Below are 18,511 nucleotides of genomic sequence, written 5' to 3' on the forward strand. Positions count from 1 at the left end.
ACCCAGCACTGACAGACATGTCAAGTGTCTCTGCCTTGTTTCTTCTTGGTGAAGAACCACAGCCACTTGGGGCAATGACTAACTCCAAGTGCTGAGCATTAAATGTATGTGATAAACCTTTTTATAAAGGGTAAAAATAAGGACATGATCATTTAAAAAGGATGGCTAGGCACATAAAAGGACATTAGAGTCCAGTGAGACACAGGGCAGTTCGAGGACCAAATTCTGAGAAAATAATGAATGAATAATCATTGGGGGGGGGGGGACGATGACTGTGATTTCATACCAATAATAAACAGAATAATTTCAACAATTATCATCAACAAATGTCACATACAAGAGATGAAGAAATGTTACATATTATGAGGAATTGCATTTTAATTATCTTATAGTGCCTCCTTCCCCACAGACTCTTCATTAGCTGCCAAGGAATTACAATGACCACAAAGGGAGGAAATCAGACGGGGAAACTGGTGGTCAAAACATATATCTCAAATAATGGACAAGACATATTCCTTATGTAATATTTCATCCAAGGATGCTCTCTTGATATCACAGCAAGTAAGAGGCATGACCACTGTCTTAATCTAGGTTTTACTGCTGTGAACAGACACCATGACCAAAGCAAGTCTTATAAAGGGCTCCATTCAATTGGGGCTGGCTTACAGGTTCAGAGTTTCAGTCCATTATCATCAAGGTGGGAGCATGGCAGCATCCATGCAGGCATGGCACAGGAGGAGCTGAGAGTTCTATATCTTCATCTGAAGACTGCTAGTGGAAGACTGACTTTCAGGCAGCTATGACGAGGGTATTAAAGCCCATGTCCACAGTGACACACCTACTCCAAGGCCATACCTCCTAATAGTGCAGCTCCCTGGACAAAGCATATACAAACCATCACAACCACGATAAAACAAAGGGAAAGCTATAAGTGCATAGTGCACACTCAAGACACTCAACAAAAGACAAGGTGTGCACAACTATCCCAGAGAAAGAGACAGTTGGGACTTGCTATAGTCTGAGTGTGAAATGTCCCCATTCGGCTCATGTACTGAATGCTTGGTCTTTAGCTGGTGGTACTGAGCCGGAAGGAGAAGGTTACCAAGGTGACTCTGATGGTGGGTCTCCCTTACCCCTTTGGCTTCCTGAGAAGCTGAGCCTCTGCCACACTCTGCCTCCAAGATTTCCTGCCCAAGGATAGGACCATCCAACCATGGGCTGAACCTCTGGAACCATGAACAGCCCCGCTTCCTCTTTAGAGCTGATCACAGCCAAGCTAAGGGGACTTAATACAACATCTAGATCAACACAGGACAACAGGTGAGCTCGCGCACTGGCAGGAGAGCAAAGTGCTCTAAGACGGTTCGGCTGCTACAAAGCGGACGGGAAATGGTAGGTCAAAGTAACACACAGGCTTGGGCACACAGAAGCCTGTTCATTAGGAGATCACAGTCTTAGAATCCACACCGAGACTTATAGCAAAAGGGCTGCCATGTATGGATGAACTCTTAAATGTCTCTGTGTGTTTATACATACACATAGCAACAGCCATACGTAAATGAGTAATAACAAATCCCCTGCAAGAAGAGGACAACCATACGCAAATCTAGATAAAGGAAACACGCTGTTCTCAATAGTATCCTTTGCAACTTCTCTATAGTGTTTGAAATTATTTCTGAAAGACAACCTCAGAAACTCGGATCTGCTCCGTTTCAGGGGTCCAATACAACCAATTGGCAAGCTTAAGGCTTTCATGAGGCCTATGTTATACAAAAATATCACTTTCCCTCCATTTCCTTCAAATCTCACACCCATAATCATGCCCTCCGGGAAAGCTGCCCGCTGTAGGTTTTTTCCCCCTCCGTGATCAAGCAGCCCAGGATCTGAACACTGAAGCACTGAGCACTTCATCTGGCGACTACGGTCACCTACCCGCCATGGCCCTGAGTTATCCTACACACGGCTTACAGTCCCATTTCATTCCACAGTCTGATGAAATCTGACCAGGATCCTTCTAGGTTGTTTAACAGGAGGTGAACTAGACAGGAAAGAACTTACTATATGAATTTAAGTCACAGCACATTACAGATGTATTTTTAGATCTTTCTTCCTCCTCCTGGATCTTGAGAAATATGCAAATAAATATTACTACCCAGGGTCTTTTGTTACTTCCCAAGAGGACTGTCCAGCAAGCAGCATGGGCTCAGTCAGGAGACAACTGCAGAGGCCATCTTCTCACTGGATAACAAAACTGTCTTGGAGTTCACCATGCAGCACAGGCTAGCCTCGACTCCAGGACCCTCTTGTGTAAGCCTCACAGGAGTGCTGCACCATCAAGGCTGGCTCTAAAAAGCCACGTTTTATAACTCTCCGATACCTCAGAAGTGACATGGGACAGTCCTACCAACATGTTCTACGAAAACTGAAATGGCTGTCTTTGCTGCTTTCATTTTGCAGATTTGTCGTTTCCCAGTTCAGGGAATTAACACATTACTATATACCACCAAAGCTACATACACACAAACCTATGCTTATTGTATGTCAAAGTTGGACGACGTACCTGTCTGGCTGGTAGGACCCACTGATTTTGGATAACAGTAACAGGTTCAAGTAACTTTCACGAGGAGCTTTTGGGATATTTTATAAGCATAAGTATTTCCATGATGTTCCACACTAAGAGGGTTATTCACAACAGATCCCGAGATCCACAAGGAGTCTCAGCGCCTCAGGACGAGGGTAGATGTCCAGTTCACACAAGAAAAAAGCTGGTGAGCTGAACACAAGTATGAAGACCCCATAGCCCGCGGTGCGACCTCTCTCCACAGAGCATAATTCCTGCCTTTGGCAAGTATTTTCAGAAGACAGCATTTGTCTTTCAATCTTTAACTTAAATTATACGTCCTGGGACAGGGGAGGTCACAGATCCTCTCAGTTGCAATTTGGCTGTTGCTTGGATTTCTATAGGTCATAGCATGCAAAGATGTGTCTGTTAAAAAGAAAACGGGAACACAGCACAGAATTTTATATGCAGCCACGTCATTTAGCTGACTTTTCATACAGGCTGATAAAGAACGAAAAGGACCCCAGAGTGGACATGTTTGACCGAACTTACCCTTGGCTGGAAGCTGCTGAGAGCATGTTCCTCTTTAGGCCTCTCCTCTTGGGGGAGAGAGAAACCATATTGGTTTTTTGGGATGCGGAAGTTAAAAATAAGTCACTCAAAATACACTGTTCTATACTGTCCCCCTCCTATTGACTGACTGATTGACAGACTGAGACGGGGCCCTCTCTGTAGCCCAGGCTGGCCTGGAACTCATGTCTTACTCACTGTTCTACTGTTGTGGAAAGACACCATGACCAAAGCAACTCTTACAAAAGAAAGCTTTTAACTGGGCGCTTCCTCAGAGGTTTAGTCCATTATCATCATGACAGGGCTTAGGAGACCACGGTGACACACAGGGCCTTGGACTCGTAGCTGAGAGCTACACCCTGATCCACAGCAGAGAGAAACAAAAGTTTAAGGTTGCTTTTTGCAACCTTAAAACCCATCCCTACAGACACACTTCCTCCAACAAGGCTACTCTCACTCCAGCAAGGACAGGGCTCCTAATCCTTCTCAAATACAGCCAATCCCCAATGACTAAGCTATCAAATAAGTGAGCCTAAGGGAGCCATTCTTATTCAGACTACTTTGAATTTAAAATCAGTTACAACTACTCCAGGTTGTAGTTTACTGTGTAGCAACTCCCCTGCCTCAACTTCTAGAAGCCTAAGATTACAAGTGTGAGCCACCATGTTTGGCTAAACAAAGGGAATAAGATTCAAGTCTAGACCGTGCTCCCATTCTACTAGAAGGACAAGGGCCTTATCAGGAAGAACTTGAGGTGTAAAGAGCAGTGCATATGACACTGTGGCCCCGCCCTTGTCCTTGCCACACCTCTCCCCAGTTAAGGACCCCATGGAAACAATCCTGCCTTCCTCAGCTTCTCTCAACATTCTGTTCAACGTATTACATAAATGTTCTATTCCAGCTGCCTCTCCGGCCCTTTCTTTCTGAAACATTTCCTTATTTCTTGTAGCATGTAACATAACTTTAATATCAAATGTCCCCTTATTTTCTGCACCATGTGACATGTTATCACTTCAATATCAAATGTCCCCCAAAAGCACATGTGTGACAGGCTAAGTCTCCTGCTAGTGACAGGAGAGGGGGGAAATCTCAGGATGTGAAGCCTGGCTGGAAGTCGGGGTCACTGTGGGCGTGCCTTTGAAGGACTCCTGCCCCTTCCTGCCTTCCCAGCTCTCTGCTTGCTGGCTGCCATAGAACAAGACCTGCTCCATTTTCCTTCTCCCATGGTGCCCCCTTGGCACAGCCCAGAAGAGCAGAGCAGCCATTTCTAGACGAAAACCTCAGTGGTTAAGTCAGCTGCTTCTTCAAGGTGCTCTCCCTCCCCACGTCCACAGCAATGGCACCCAGCCGGGTTAGCCTGTCTGTTTTCAATTCAATCATCTGGCCCAGCCCCTGCCAGAGGAAGATGGAGCTGAAATTTTGTCTCCTTACAAGGGAAAAAAAACACAATGAGATATTGATTCATGAAACAAATTAAAGACTATTTTTCACAGCTGGGTCTAAGCATCAAAAATTAAAATTCCAGTTGGATCAGAGAATGGTCCTCAGCCCTGTGAGCAGGCATTACTCTCCGCATACCGTCAAGCTGCAAGTGCTGTGACTAGATTGTTTTGTTTTTACAAAAATGTTTAAAAATAAGGCACATTCCTCTAAGCAACATCAAAAGGAAGGCACTGAGAGACTACGAATAGAGCCGCGCAGGCGTTCCACCCTTAGCAGTCTACAGCACGTGATCAAAGGGACATGGCTCCACACACGAGCACACTCTCCACACACGAGCACACTGTCCGCACACGAGCACACTCTCCGCGTGTGATACTCAACTACCCACTCTGCTCTCTTCAAATGGTTTCTGAAAGGAAACGTTGCTCTCCAGCACATGCTGCTGGTCTCTCTCAGAGCAGTATTGCTCTGAGATTTCGGCAATGGGGATGAGGTGCCTGTAAGGCTCACACCCACAGTTAGTACTCATTACTCGGAGGCTTCTCCGACGTGGAGGATGTTCGTGCATGACTCACAGCCATCTCTTACTGCCGAGGCATCCGCAAGTCTTCTGTGCGGGCCTTTACTCTCAGCACAGGGACTTCACCTTTCACTGTCTCACTTGGCCCAGGTAGCTGCTCTATTTCAAGTCCACTGTCAGCATCTTTCACAAATTAGCTTGTTAATGCCAACAAGAAATCAAGTGACGTAGAAGAGAGTATCAATACTATTTGTATGAATTTTTGATGCTTAGACTGGGCTGTGAGGAGTATCTTTAGTTTTGCAAACTGGGGAGAACTGTGCTCATTTACTCACTTGAGAATGGAGCCGCAGGTCCTTGTGCCAGTAGCAGGGGACGCAGACTCAAGGCAGTCTGCTGGCTGCAGAGCCTCTGCTCTTTTCCCTACACCAGGGCTTCCTCACCACAAAGAGGGAAGTGGTGCAAGACTCTAGTTCTGAACAGAGTTGCTTGCCTAACACGGAGAGACGCCAGATTACATCCAGGATCTGGTTCCGAGTCTCGCCCACTACTGCATGGTCACACAACCGCCATGGGAGGCCAGTGCTCCAAATAAGTCCTTGAAAATGTGCAAGAAGCAATGCAAAATATTTTTACCCGTGCACCTGCAGAGAAAGCCTTTTGACAAACTGACAAAATGTCTCTTGCCTTCCGAACAAAAATCACTGCACCCTGCCCTCTGCTTCATTAACCTGAAAGAAACCTCACCTGTTCATATATCAACCTCCGTCAACCTCGGTCAAGCCACAACTGCTCTGTTGCAATCCAATTTCCTGGGTCTTTGTTTGTTTGTTTTGTTTTCGAGACAGCGCTTCTCTGTATAGTCCTGGCTGTCCTGGAACTCACTCTGTAGACCAGGCTGGCCTTGAACTCAGAAATCCGACTGCCTCTGCCTCCCAAGTGCTGGGATTAAAGGTGTGTGCCACCACTGCCAGGCCCTGGAACTTTTTTTAAAATCTCATGTGGCTTACTGCTCCTATGACAGGGATAATATTTTCTCCTCTCCTTAGGCAGACTCCAGGAAGAAACAAATAAGGAATGTGGAATTAGTCTCAGATATCTTCAAAAGGTCATTACAATAGATGAAAGAGAGCTGGGCATGGCTATGTGGTGTGTCTAGGACCCTGGGACTCTGCTATTGAGCTCTGCCCCGGGGTTCCATTTCCAATGCTCCCCACAGAGTGGAAGGAACTTCCTGCTAAGGGCTCACTGCTTACTCACAGAATGGCTTACCATTAGAGTCAGGGTAAAAGTGAGAAGAATACATTAGATTATGACTGCTCTCTCTTCCCCTTCTGTAAACAAATGCAAGCGACTCCACCACAGAGCCAGGTCACTGTGTGTCACCCGGATGAAGATCTGAGGCTGAGCTGCACATATCTCTCCTTAACGCATACATTATTACCGTGTTCACTGGAGTGTCTCAGCCAGGAAAACCAGAAGTCAGAGGACTGAATGATGTTTTCATAAAACGTGAATTATTTACAATGTCTTACATCTTGTCTACTAATTATATTGTGAGTTGTTTTCTAATTCTTACAAAAGTCCACACGTTCTGAGACCCAGGACTCGTGCAAAGCATGCAGGCAGGAGTACAGGGCAGGTAGGACGGCTCAGAGGTGAGGGCACTTGCTACCTCCTGATAACCCGAGCCCAAGCTTCAGAATCCACAGGGTGGTAGGAAAGAGGCAACTCCTGAGGGCTAGCCTGTGAACCCCTGAGGGCTAGCCTGTGACTCCCACCTCCACCTGGTATCAGTGCTTGGGCATACATCTGCACACCGAATGAGCAAATGTTTAAAATAAATAAATAAACTGTAATCTGACCACTCATGAGGCAGAGACAGGTGAATTTCTGTGAGTTCAAGGATACTCTAGCCTACAGAGTGAGTTCTAGGATAGCCAAGACTACAGACTGAGAGACTGTGTCTGAGAAAATAAAATAAAGCTTAAAAAAAAGGAGTTGTATGTTCAATTTGGAGACAACATGGAAAAGATGGCAAAGGTTAGACATGGCTTTGCTGTATTCCTCAGACAAAGCAGAGCTCAGCTGTTTGAGGCCCACTGCGTCTTTAACAGAGTTATAAGGTAAGACGGGAGTAGCCATGCAGCTCGACACCTGTTTGCACGAGGAGATTCAGAATGTATCCTCATTCAGACTCATACAGAAGAGATACAGAAGTAAAGTCTAGCACAACCCTAACGCCCGCAAAGGCATGAAGCTGCAATGAGCTACCTCTATAAGACAGTTTCGAACTTAAACCTCAAAGGTTTTCTTCAAGGACAAGTCTCTCGGCTCCCCCTGTAGTTACCACAGGGAACATAGTCACCGTCTTCCCAACAGCGTCATAGAGAATCCTCCATTCCTAGCCCTGCTCCGGAGAGCAAACTCCTTGTATGAACACTAAACTGGACTCTTCTGAGAATGGCTACCAGACACTCCTCAGAACCGAGGCGTGGCTCCTCTCTCCTAACAAATGGGCTCCTTTGAGAACGGCTACTGGACATCCTTTAGAACAACCGAGGCAACTGTCTAGTCGGCCTTCACTCAGACTCTGAACAGGCTAAGAAAGCTGAGCAATCCGCAGGGAGAGACAAAACCAAGGGTACAAGCATGGCTGGAACAGAAACAAAGGGACAGACACGTAAAACATCCCCGTGCTGGCAGCCCCGCCACACTTCCTGTACTTGAGTCCTGTAGTATTTGGCACTAAGAGAATTGTTTTCAAAGTAACTCTCCAAAGCCAGGTGTGGAGGCACTTGCCAGTGATGCCAGCACACAGAAGGATCACAAGTGTGAAACCTGCAAGGACCACCAAGTAAGAGCCTGTCTTGTACATGCACTGTCTACACAGCAAGGTGAATGTGAACGCCTGGCTGCCTACAGAGTGAACTAACACACTAACTACCAAAACTACGCCCGGGTCCGGCTGTGCTGGAGACTCAGGGTCATGACAGGAGGTTCTCTGCCCAGATAGAATTTAACCCCATCCAGAGTCGGTGCAGACATGAATGAAACACTTGACTCCAGACAGTTTCCTCTCAGAAATCTGTAAGTGTTCTCACCAACAGAATAAGACGTTTGAAACCCATGACCTATTATGGATGGTCATTATTATCTTAATGACCATCTTCAAATGCTAAATTCGAACACATACACAGTCAAAATGCTTTATGCCCTTTTAGGGTCAAAAAGGGGGAAAGTGAGGTGTTTTCCCTGTGACTCCCAAGCAGCTGCTGAGTGAGCCCCGGAGCCATCGCCTCCCTACAGAAAATTAGAATAACAATACTGGAATCTATTTGTCAGGAAGAATAAATGAAGAAGTGCATGGGAAAGAAAAGAAACAGTAAGTGCTACCTGCTAATAATACTGCTTTTATTACCATTAGCTGCTATTCAGATAAAGTGGGTGGGTTTCCAATATAAATGTGACATTATCAAACTACATTGTTTGAACAGGCCATTCTTCAGCAGGTGCAAGAAATGAAAACTACTGAAAAGCATGATCCAAGAAACAGAAGATAAAGGTAAGCCCACATGAAAATGTACTCATTTCTAAATAAACTAAGTGTGTGGGAAGACCCCCACAGACAGGCACAGTGCATTCTTTTTTTTCTCTTATCCTTGTGTTTGTGTGTGTGTGTGTGTGTCAGTATGTGTATGTATGTATCTCTGTGTGTGTATACATATGTGTATATGTATGTGTATGTATGCACATATCTGTGTCTGTGTGTATGCATGTGTGTATGTGTATCTGCATGTGTCTGTGTATGTGTGTCTGTGTGTGTCTGTCTGTCTCTGTGTGACAACATGCATACAAAGGGCAGAGGACAGCCCTAGGGATAGCAGCTGCCCTCTGTCTTGTCTGAGACAGTCTCTCTGTTATGTGCTACTGTATACCCGAAACCATAGCTCCCAGGAATTCTCCTCTCCCCACCTCTCAGTCTGCCATCACAGACACTCACTGTCCTGTGTGGCTGAGACTCGTCCTCTCCCCACCTGGCATCCCATTCTTTCCAGTGGGATCTCTCGCTTTCTGGAAAACCTTCAGTAGCTTTCCCTCAAAGAGATATAAACATACACAAGCACAGTCAAACACAAGGTCACCCACCGATGAACGGAGAAGGTAAGACGTGCTTTTAACTAAGCCAAATCTTAACTCTGCTCCTTAAGTTTTAACTTTTAAATCAAAACTGGGGTAGAGGTGAATATTTTATACCTGTGAGGTTCTTAAAGACATCTCTTGAACTAAGAAATGAGATGTCCTTATTTTGATGTTAAAAATTATTAGGCAAGTATATATATGGTATATATGGTATTACAGAACAGTCATAAATATGACTCGGCCTTTCTCTGACTGTTCCCGCTGCCTGCTCTCATATACACCATCTGTGCATTCACACGAACTTGAACCTGGACCTGGGCAGTTGACGTGCAAGCCTAGGACAGTTTTTCTGAGGTTTCTCCTTCAATGCATGAAAAAAACTAAGCACCCCACTGACAGCTCATGTTCCATAGACTTCTCGATGCCTCTCTCTCCTCTGGATCATTTGTATTGCCAAGAGCTCGCATGAGGACTCGTTTGTGCTTATTCTTTCTTTTCTTTCTGACAGGATCTCTCTAGTAGTCCAGGCTGACCTCACACCGTGGCCTCCAAGCGCTGAGGTTACCAGTGTCCATACACTGCTAAAGCAAAAGCAGCCTTCCTTTTTATTATTTAAAGGGGAAAAAAAAAAGAGTTTGGGCGCATGTCTGATGCCTGACCAAATTAGGTCAAAGTGTTTAGGTTGGGGAGACTTCCTCCTCCTAAATTTCTCCCTTCTCTTTATTTACCCACAGATGCATTTTCCCCCCAAAGATTAGCTCCCTCAGGAGGCCCCTAAGCAGCCACAGACATCTCACAACCATATTAATACATCAAGTGTTTTTAGCAGAGGTCCTGGTAAAACAGTCCACAGATGGATAAATGTGGTACATCCACATAATGGAATACTATTCAGCTATTAAAAAACAAAGATTCTTGAATTTTTTCAGGCAAATGGCTGGAACTTGAAAATATTATCCTGAGTGAGGTAACCCAGAGCCACAAAGATACTTATGGTATGTACTCACTTATAAGTAGATATTAGCCATAAACTACAGGATAGCCATGCTACAATGCACAGACCCAAAGAAACTGGATAATAAAGAAATCCCAAGGGAGGATTCAAGAATCTCACTCAGAGGAGAAACTAAATAGTCATGAGGGGTGGATGAAGAGAGGGAACTGGGTAGGAAAGGGGGAGAAGAGGGGAAAAGGGCTGGGGATCAGGTATTGGGAGTGAGAATGGAAATAGGGGGAAGGGCAGGGGGTTACCTCTGGTGACCTAGCTAGAGGCCTGGGACAGGAGGATATGAGGAATCTATAGGGATGACCCTAGATGAAATTCCTACCAGAGAGGAGGGGGAGGGAGGCCACCATAGGTGTTCACAAGAGCCTGAACCACCAACCAGGGAGCATGCAGGAGCTGAACCTAGACACCACACACACACACACACACACATTTCTAGCAATTGTGCAGCTTGGTCTTCATGTGGGTCCCCTAACAAGTGGAGCAGGGGCTGTCTCGGTCTCTGTTGCCTGCCACTGGATCCCTTTCCCCCTATCTGGGCTGCCTGATTGGGCCTCACTGGGAGAGGATATGCCTAGTCGAGTAGGTATTAGATGCTCCAGGGTAGGGTGGTACCCAAAGAGGGCTCCTCCTTCTCTGAGAAGGGGAAGGGGGATGGGGGGAGAAATTTGTTTTGTTTTGTTTTTGAGACAGGGTTTCTCTGTGTAGCCCTGGCTGTCCTGGAACTCACTCTGTAGACCAGGCTGGCCTGGAACTCAGAAATCTGCTTGCCTCTGCCTCCCAAGTGCAGGGATTAAAGGTGTATTCCACCACTGCCCAGCTGGAGAGAGGGAAGGAATTTGTAAGGATGGGACAGGGAAAAGGGTGGGGGCTGTGATGGGGATATAAAGTGAATTAAAAAAAAAAACAACAACAACAATCCCCAGGACCAGGTGGCATCCTTGACAAGGCTGCGAGAAGTGCATCCCTGCATCACCTCTGCTCCTTCTCCTAGGTCAAGCAAAGCAAAGCCTCTCACGGACTGTGCCAAGCTGCCTTCCAGCAGCCATGGCATCCGACACTTCTGCTAACAACCAGCATGGAAGCCATGTTCCTGAAACCCGCCCTGGCTGACGGTGGAGAACAAGGCCGGGAGCTAAATAGCTTGGGGTCTCCAGGTGTCCACTGGGATCACCTGGGACACACTGAGCGGTTGACTTTCACTGACTAGTGGACTTCATGGGCACTTTGCTCTCCAGATAAGTACCCTATCTGTGGGGAGTGCTATGGATTTAAAGTTCAGCTCGGTGAGGGGGTGTGCGGACAAGGCATTACACAAAGCCTACAGGACAGAGGAAAATTACACCAAGCTTCACAGCAAGAGATAAAGGCATGATTATCAATATTCCTAAATCATCTACCTACTTAGCGACACTGGTTTATCTGCAGTGAAGAAGACCAAGCTCAAGGCTTTAGCCATGCCAGACGGATGCTCTACCGCAGAGCGAGACTCACCTAGCTCTCCTGGGTCCTGAGTGTTAACCACTGTTTCTTAAAATTAGGGAAAAATAAATTATAACTTAAAACTCTAAAAGCATTAGCAATGCAATTTTATTTTGCCACTTTTTCTTTTTTGATTATAGAAACTTTATACACCTGGCCCTTTCAGCTTCCCAGTCAGTGTCGCCATTCGCAAATTCACCTGGAATTTCTTGAGCTTCTTCCCTGAGCTTCCTCAGTTGGTACTTCGGATTGAATGCCAACATGTGCTGCTCCACCGAGCTTTCGGGGCGTGTCTGCTGAAGGGGCACTGGCAGGCTATCAGACCTGCACCTCAGGAGGAAGAAGTCACGTGATTTTAGAGACTAGGCTTTAACAAAAGCCAATGTGAGGTGGGTTTTTTTTTTTTTTGTTTTTTGGCTTTTTGGGTTTTTTTTGGTTTTTCAAGACAGGGTTTCTCTGTATAGCCCTGGCTGTCCTGGAACTCACTCTGCAGATCAGGCTGGCCTCGAACTCAAACTCCCTGCCTCTGCCTCCCGAGTGCGGGGATTAAAGGCGCGTGCCACCACCACCCGGCCAATGTGAGGTTTTTAAATGGGTTCCTCTCCGAAGCCTGCCTGAGGCTTCATGAGAAACACTGGAATCTGGGAAATGTAGGCTGGTACTTGGTAGGAAAACCTAGCCAAGCATGGTGGTGCACGCCTTTAATCCCTTCACTTGGGAGGCAAGAGGCAGACGGATTTCTGAGTTCCAGGCCAGCGTGGTCTACAGAGTGAGTTCCAGGACAGCCAGGGCTATACAGAGAAACCCTGTCTCGAAAAATCAAAAAAAAAAGAGAAAAAGAAAAAGAAAAACCTGCCAAGGGAGTCTAGAGTAAAACACAGCTTGGGTGGAGTGGCTAAGCACGCTCTGTCACAAAGGATGGGCTGAAGTCAGCAAGGTGCAAGAGACAGGAAAAGACACTATGTGTGCAGCAGACAGGGAAAGAAAGGTGCACACATATGTGTAGAAGATGAAGAGATATGCACACATGTGTCTAGAGGACAGGGAAACACCCTGTGCTGAGAGCGGAGAACCTCTGTGCTTAGGCCCCTGTGTCTGGAACACTCCCCAAACCCTGACACCCTGTTAAGCAAATTTCAGCTGAGGGATTTTTGACCAGCAGAGAACTGCCACGGCCCAAAAGGTGCCATCTCTTAAGTAAAGACCGTTACGGAAGGACTGGAAGCCATGGAAAAGTCAAAGCCCATGGTCAAAATGGAACACCACAGTTAAGGCAGCCGCAGAGCCCTGGGACTCACAAGCACTTCACGATGTCAGTTTCCACTCAACCTGGTCCCTCCCAATGGGAACAACATAGCTGATTACAGAAGGCTGCTTCTAGAAGTGACTACAGATGGTCCCAGTGCCCTGCTGCTGATGTCACTGCCGCTCATACTACACATCTCCTAAAAACCTTGCTTTCCATTCTGAATGGTGATCTTTCCCAGAGCCAGTGGTGGTATAATATTCTCTGATGATGGACAGGGGCAGAAAGCTTCAGCTCCCAGTCAGCATTCAGGAGGGTGAGTGAGTCAGGCAACTGAGTGGTTGATGCTCTGTAGTGGGTGGGTCATGTTGCTAGGCAGTGAAGCCCCTCAAGGTAAGTACACTAACAATCTGCTGTAATTTCGATTTCTGATGTACTAGCTCATCAAAGCTCAACAGTATTTTCCAGGAAAGAGATAAAGGAAATCTTTCCAACACATAATTTTGTCATTACAGGTATCCATGGTAAAAATACTGATGACTTAAAGGCAGAATTGTAGTGAATTCCAAGGTGCCCAGTTTGGATGGGAATATTAATACCATGAAGAGAACATGGCTTTCCCTAGTTGACCCAGCTCTCAGGGATGAAGCAGGATTGAAACCTGGCTCTTCTGAATCCCAGCTCCGCAGACATCATGTGTCTCAAGGATCCCAACCCTCACTCCTTTATGAAGAGCTTTATGAAGACCTACAACTGACCTGACGCTGTGTGCTGGGCTGGCATGAATCTGCAGAGACAGGAATGGCAGGCACTTTCTTCCTGAAGCAGATGTCGAGAAGTGTTACACCTGTGAGAAAGAAAGGGCGAGATTTAGTTTGTGTTCAGCATTCCGGCCGACCCAGCACCCTCTCTGCTTCCTTAACACCTGAGAACACACCACTCAGGCAGGCAAACTGCTTTAAAAACCATCTATGATAGGGCTAAAGAGATGGTTCAATGGTTAAGAGCCCAGGCTACTCTTCCAGAGGTCCTGACTTCAATTTCCAGCGACCACATGATGGCTCACAGCCACTTGTAATGGGATCTGACACCCTCTTCTGGTGTGTCTGAAGACAGCTACAGTGTACTCAAATATACATTAAATAAATAAATCCTTAAAAACAAAAAAACCCCAATCTGTGAAAAGGGGAGGCCAGCAAGATGGCTCAGTGGGTAAAGGTGCTTGCCACCAAGCCTGACAACCACACCTGTGTTTGAACCCTGGAACCTGCACAGCGGAAGGAAAGAACTGATTCCTGCAAATCCCCCTCTGACCTCTACAAGACTGCCATGGCGCACATGCGTGCACGCACACGCACACATACACACAAAATGAATATATAAAATGTAAAAAAAAAGCTTTTAAAAAATAGAGCGGATGTGCTTTAAAAAAAAAAATCCATGAAAAGTAGATCAATTAAAATATTCACTCCAAATCACCCAGTTTGGTTTCTTCCACTGGCAAAGAAGCTGAGACCTGGAGAAATTATGTCAACACAGAGTGCCAGCACCATGGTGAGGTCAAGGCAGACCTTACCCCAGCTCTCCCCTTGGGGGCATAACACAGAGCACAGCATCTCCCCTTCAGGAAGGGGGGAAAAAAAAAAACAACAATAAACAAACAGCATTTCTTCAGGTGTGCTTGTCAAGCATCAGAAGGTAATCCAAGTTGAAAGCTGAATGGATGGATGCAAATTTAAAACCAGAAAATCCCCATCCTTCCTCAAGGGTCACACACAGGCTATATGAATGCTTCTCTTATGTGTGAGCCTGGGTTTCAGTAGGGGAGCCCTCGCATATGGATATGGAGTCTAGGCTCTGGACAACATCAGTTCTGCTCTAGAAACTTTCCACGGTTTTAACCAATGGTTTTCTCTGGTCCCAAGTTTCCCGTCTTCAGAAATGAGTACCCTGCACTAATCCCAGGAGATCTCCCAGCTCCATTCTTACTCTTGGCCAGCATTCTGTGCCTACAGAAGCATCATTGTAGTTACCAACATTCAGCTCTCCTGCACACTGCCACTTAGGATCAAAAATTCTGTTAAGCTCTTTTAATCATAACAACTCAAACAAAATCAGTTAATTACCATTTAAACACTTATCCAAGCATAATCTAGTTGTGACAACTATCTCACTTCTTTGCTGATTTTTTATTGTTGCTACTGTTTTTATTTGTGCTTATTTGTTGAGACAAAGTCTCATGTAACCCGATCCAGCCTGAACTATGTGTTGAACTATAGGCATATACCATTATGCCAACCAAGCTTGGCTGGTACTTAATTAAGTAGAAGGTAAAGTTAGAAAGAAAGGCACCTTGTCCCTAAACTTGATGGTCTGGATTTGATCCCTGGGATCCCCATGGTGGAAGGAGAAAGCCAATTCTTACAAGCTGCTCTCTGACTTCCATAAGCATGTGTGGTGATTTGAATATGCTTGGCCCATGGGAAGTGGCATTAGGAGGCGTGGCCTTGTTGGAGGATGTATGTCACTGTGTAGGTGGGCTTTGAGGGCTCAAGTCAGCCCAGTGAAGACTCTTAGTCTCTTAGACTGGCTGCTTTCAGATCAGTCTCTTACTGGCTGCTTTCAGATCAAGATGTAGAAATCTTAGCTCCTCCAGCACTGTGTCAGCCTGCATCTCACATCACGTTTCCTGCCATGGCAATAATGGACTGAACCTCTCAACTGTAAGCCAGCCCCAAATAAGTGTTTTCTATAAGAGTTGCTTTGGCCATGGTGTCTCTTCACAGCACTGAAACCCAAACTAGGACAGCATGCCATAGCACACAGGTACGGCTCCCCCAGAGACAGGCACAAATAATAAGCATTACTTTTTGAAATACTATATTGCATCTTCAACTAGTCTTAGTTGTACGTTGCATCAGACGGTAGATACACACACACACACACACACACACACACACACACACACAAAGCTTACTGAGGAAGAAGCCTTTAAACCAGCAACCTAATAACAGTATCAGGAGTTCAAATGCCAGTAGGGGAAAAACCAGAAGTGATGACATGTGTCCTAAATTCTGTCTTCAGAGTATGGCTTAATAATAAGGTCGTGTGGAGCAGAGGCTAGGCTTGTAGCTGATCCTTCTGTGTCCACCTCTGAAGTGCTAGGACTATGGAAGTGAGCCACCACAGTTCATTTATGAGATGCTGGGGATTCTATAAACAAATACATAAAAACGGTATCAAACAGCTCTCGTCTCACAGGATTTAATATTTTCCTTCAGTATTACAATTCCAGCATTTATAAAGGCAAGTACTAGGCAAGTACTCTACTAAGAGAACTATAGCCCGGTCTTGATTATATTTTCAATATATTATTTGCTACCTACAACAATTATTTGCAAATAATTTAGTTAAGCCCAAAGCAGAACAATAACATGAACATCGCCAGGCTCATGCCTCTCAATCCTATCAAATGAGAATTGAATATACACATTCTCCTTAATTCTTAGGCATATACTTCAGAGAAATGTTGACATGTGGAACAGGAGACAAGTAGCAGAACTTCCCCAGCCTATACGTGTATAACAGCAAAATGGGAATCTGTTGTTCTTTTTTTTTTTAAAGATTTATTTATTATTATATGTAAGTACACTGTAGCTGTCTTCAGACACACCAGAAGAGGGAGTCAGATCTTGTTACGGATGGTTGTGAGCCACCATGTGGTTGCTGGAATTTGAACTCTGGACCTTCGGAAGAGCAGTCAGGTGCTCTTACCCACTGAGCCATCTCACCAGCCCCGAATCTGTTGTTCTTAACTATGGAGCTGATAACTATACTGGGGTCCGTTTACAGAGCACAGGGTCATCCCACAGTGAGACCCAGTGAACCACAACCACTGTGAACAGCAGCTTGGGAGGCAGAGGCTTAGCAAGAGTTCATGGCCTTCCTCAGCTACTCAGCAACTGGAGGCTAGCTTTGACTACATGAGACCCTCCCTGCCTCATACAAACAAAATAGAACATCTAGGTAACAGGCCCAACTCAAGAATGGAAGTCAGTGACATCAAGCAGGTCTTGTCTTATAAGACTTAATACTCTCATTCAATATTACAGTTCCAAGACTTCTTCATTCAATTTTCATGATGATACCAAATGGATTCCCCACTGTGTGCTTAGCAATTACGCGTAGGTGCAATAGCAGTCCACATTTAGCCACACACGTTCACTTTCTTACTTTTAGGATATAAAATGGATTCAACCACAATCTTCTTGCTCATCAACGATGGTGCACATTCTACCCTATTTATTGGTTAATTCATGCTTTCCCTTTGGCCAAAGGCCTCTCTATCTTTTGCTCCCTTCCTTCCTGAGTTCCTCTTCTTCTCTTACACAGGCTTTGGGTGCAGATTATCTGGTTCGGCCAGTTCTCAGCGGCCAGGCCCAAGTAGCTATCAGATAAGTAGAAGTGGAAGGAGCAGGAAGCCAGGCAACTGCAAACAGCAAGCTAGGGCGCCAGTGTTTTCCTCGATCCGTGCTTCTGAGCAGCATGCCATCTACAGATACAGTGACGTGCAGACATAAAATACCGTACAGCTGATGGAGCATTCTACGCTCTCATTTCAGTGCAAGTTCAGCCAAAAGAAATGCTTAGGAAATGATGTAGGTGCATTCCAACTGTGGCACACACAACACATTTTTAAGGCGTCAAGTTTTAAACAGGACAAAATTTAGACAGAATTTCCACTCTGGCCCTTATAAGTCTACATATATTTATATCATGCTTTGCCTGCCTCTAACTTAGGATAAATCTGGTATGTATGATGTCAAAGGCTGAGCATTTTTAAATGCACAGATGTTCATACACAAAAATTTGAATTTCGAAACTAAATTGTATAAATTAGAAGCAGTCACCTTAACTCCAGACGTAGCTAAAGTGTTAGCCACACCTCTGTCTCACTAAACCCTGCGCTACTAAACATGGGGGTTCTACTGAGCAAAGTCTAACAGGCTTAAAACCAATTAAACTCTTCATAGTTTGTAGATCAATGGGAAAAATGCTGTTTCTCAGTCTCTAGCAGTTTTCAGGGGGTCTCTGAGTTTAAACACAGTGGAGCATTAAATGATAACAAAATGCCCATCTTCTGAAAGAAACTTTTAATAAGCCATTTTACAGCCTCCCATGGCTCTTCTGGGACACATGCCAGATCATGCAATGAAAAGCAGGAAGGGAAGGAAAAAGTCACAAGAAGTCTGCTGTCTTCCAAGTGCTGACCTGGCCCCACCCACCATCAGACGGGGCCCCTCCCACTGCCTCCAACCCGGTCACAGCTGGTCTAACCTCTGCCACTGAAGCAGTCAGCCTGCTGGATCGACAGTCACTAGAGGATGAAGCCTGATAGGATCCTCCCATTCAGACTGAGGGCTCTCCTGTTAGATTTCGCCCCATCACAGAACCACTGATACTCAGAGGTATGCCATCACCCACTGAGTGAATTCTAAAGACCAGTCAGACCTCACCCCTATAGCAGCACCTGGCATGACT

The 18,511-nt window shown here is 45.6% G+C and overlaps 1 protein-coding gene across 12 annotated transcripts in view; it reads right to left on the minus strand.

The window, feature by feature from the left end:
- Positions 1 to 18,511, minus strand: part of Wdfy3 (WD repeat and FYVE domain containing 3) — a 239,263-nt gene that overhangs the window by 194,974 nt on the left and 25,778 nt on the right. For all 12 annotated transcript variants that reach the window (XM_006535220.4, NM_172882.3, XM_006535222.4 and 9 more), the window contains exon 2: positions 13,729 to 13,817. The gene's annotated coding sequence lies outside the window, so the exon portion shown is untranslated. The remainder of the gene's footprint in view (positions 1 to 13,728; positions 13,818 to 18,511) is intronic.

Source organism: Mus musculus, chromosome 5, assembly GCF_000001635.26.
Source record: "Mus musculus strain C57BL/6J chromosome 5, GRCm38.p6 C57BL/6J".
Taxonomy (NCBI): domain Eukaryota; kingdom Metazoa; phylum Chordata; class Mammalia; order Rodentia; family Muridae; genus Mus; species Mus musculus.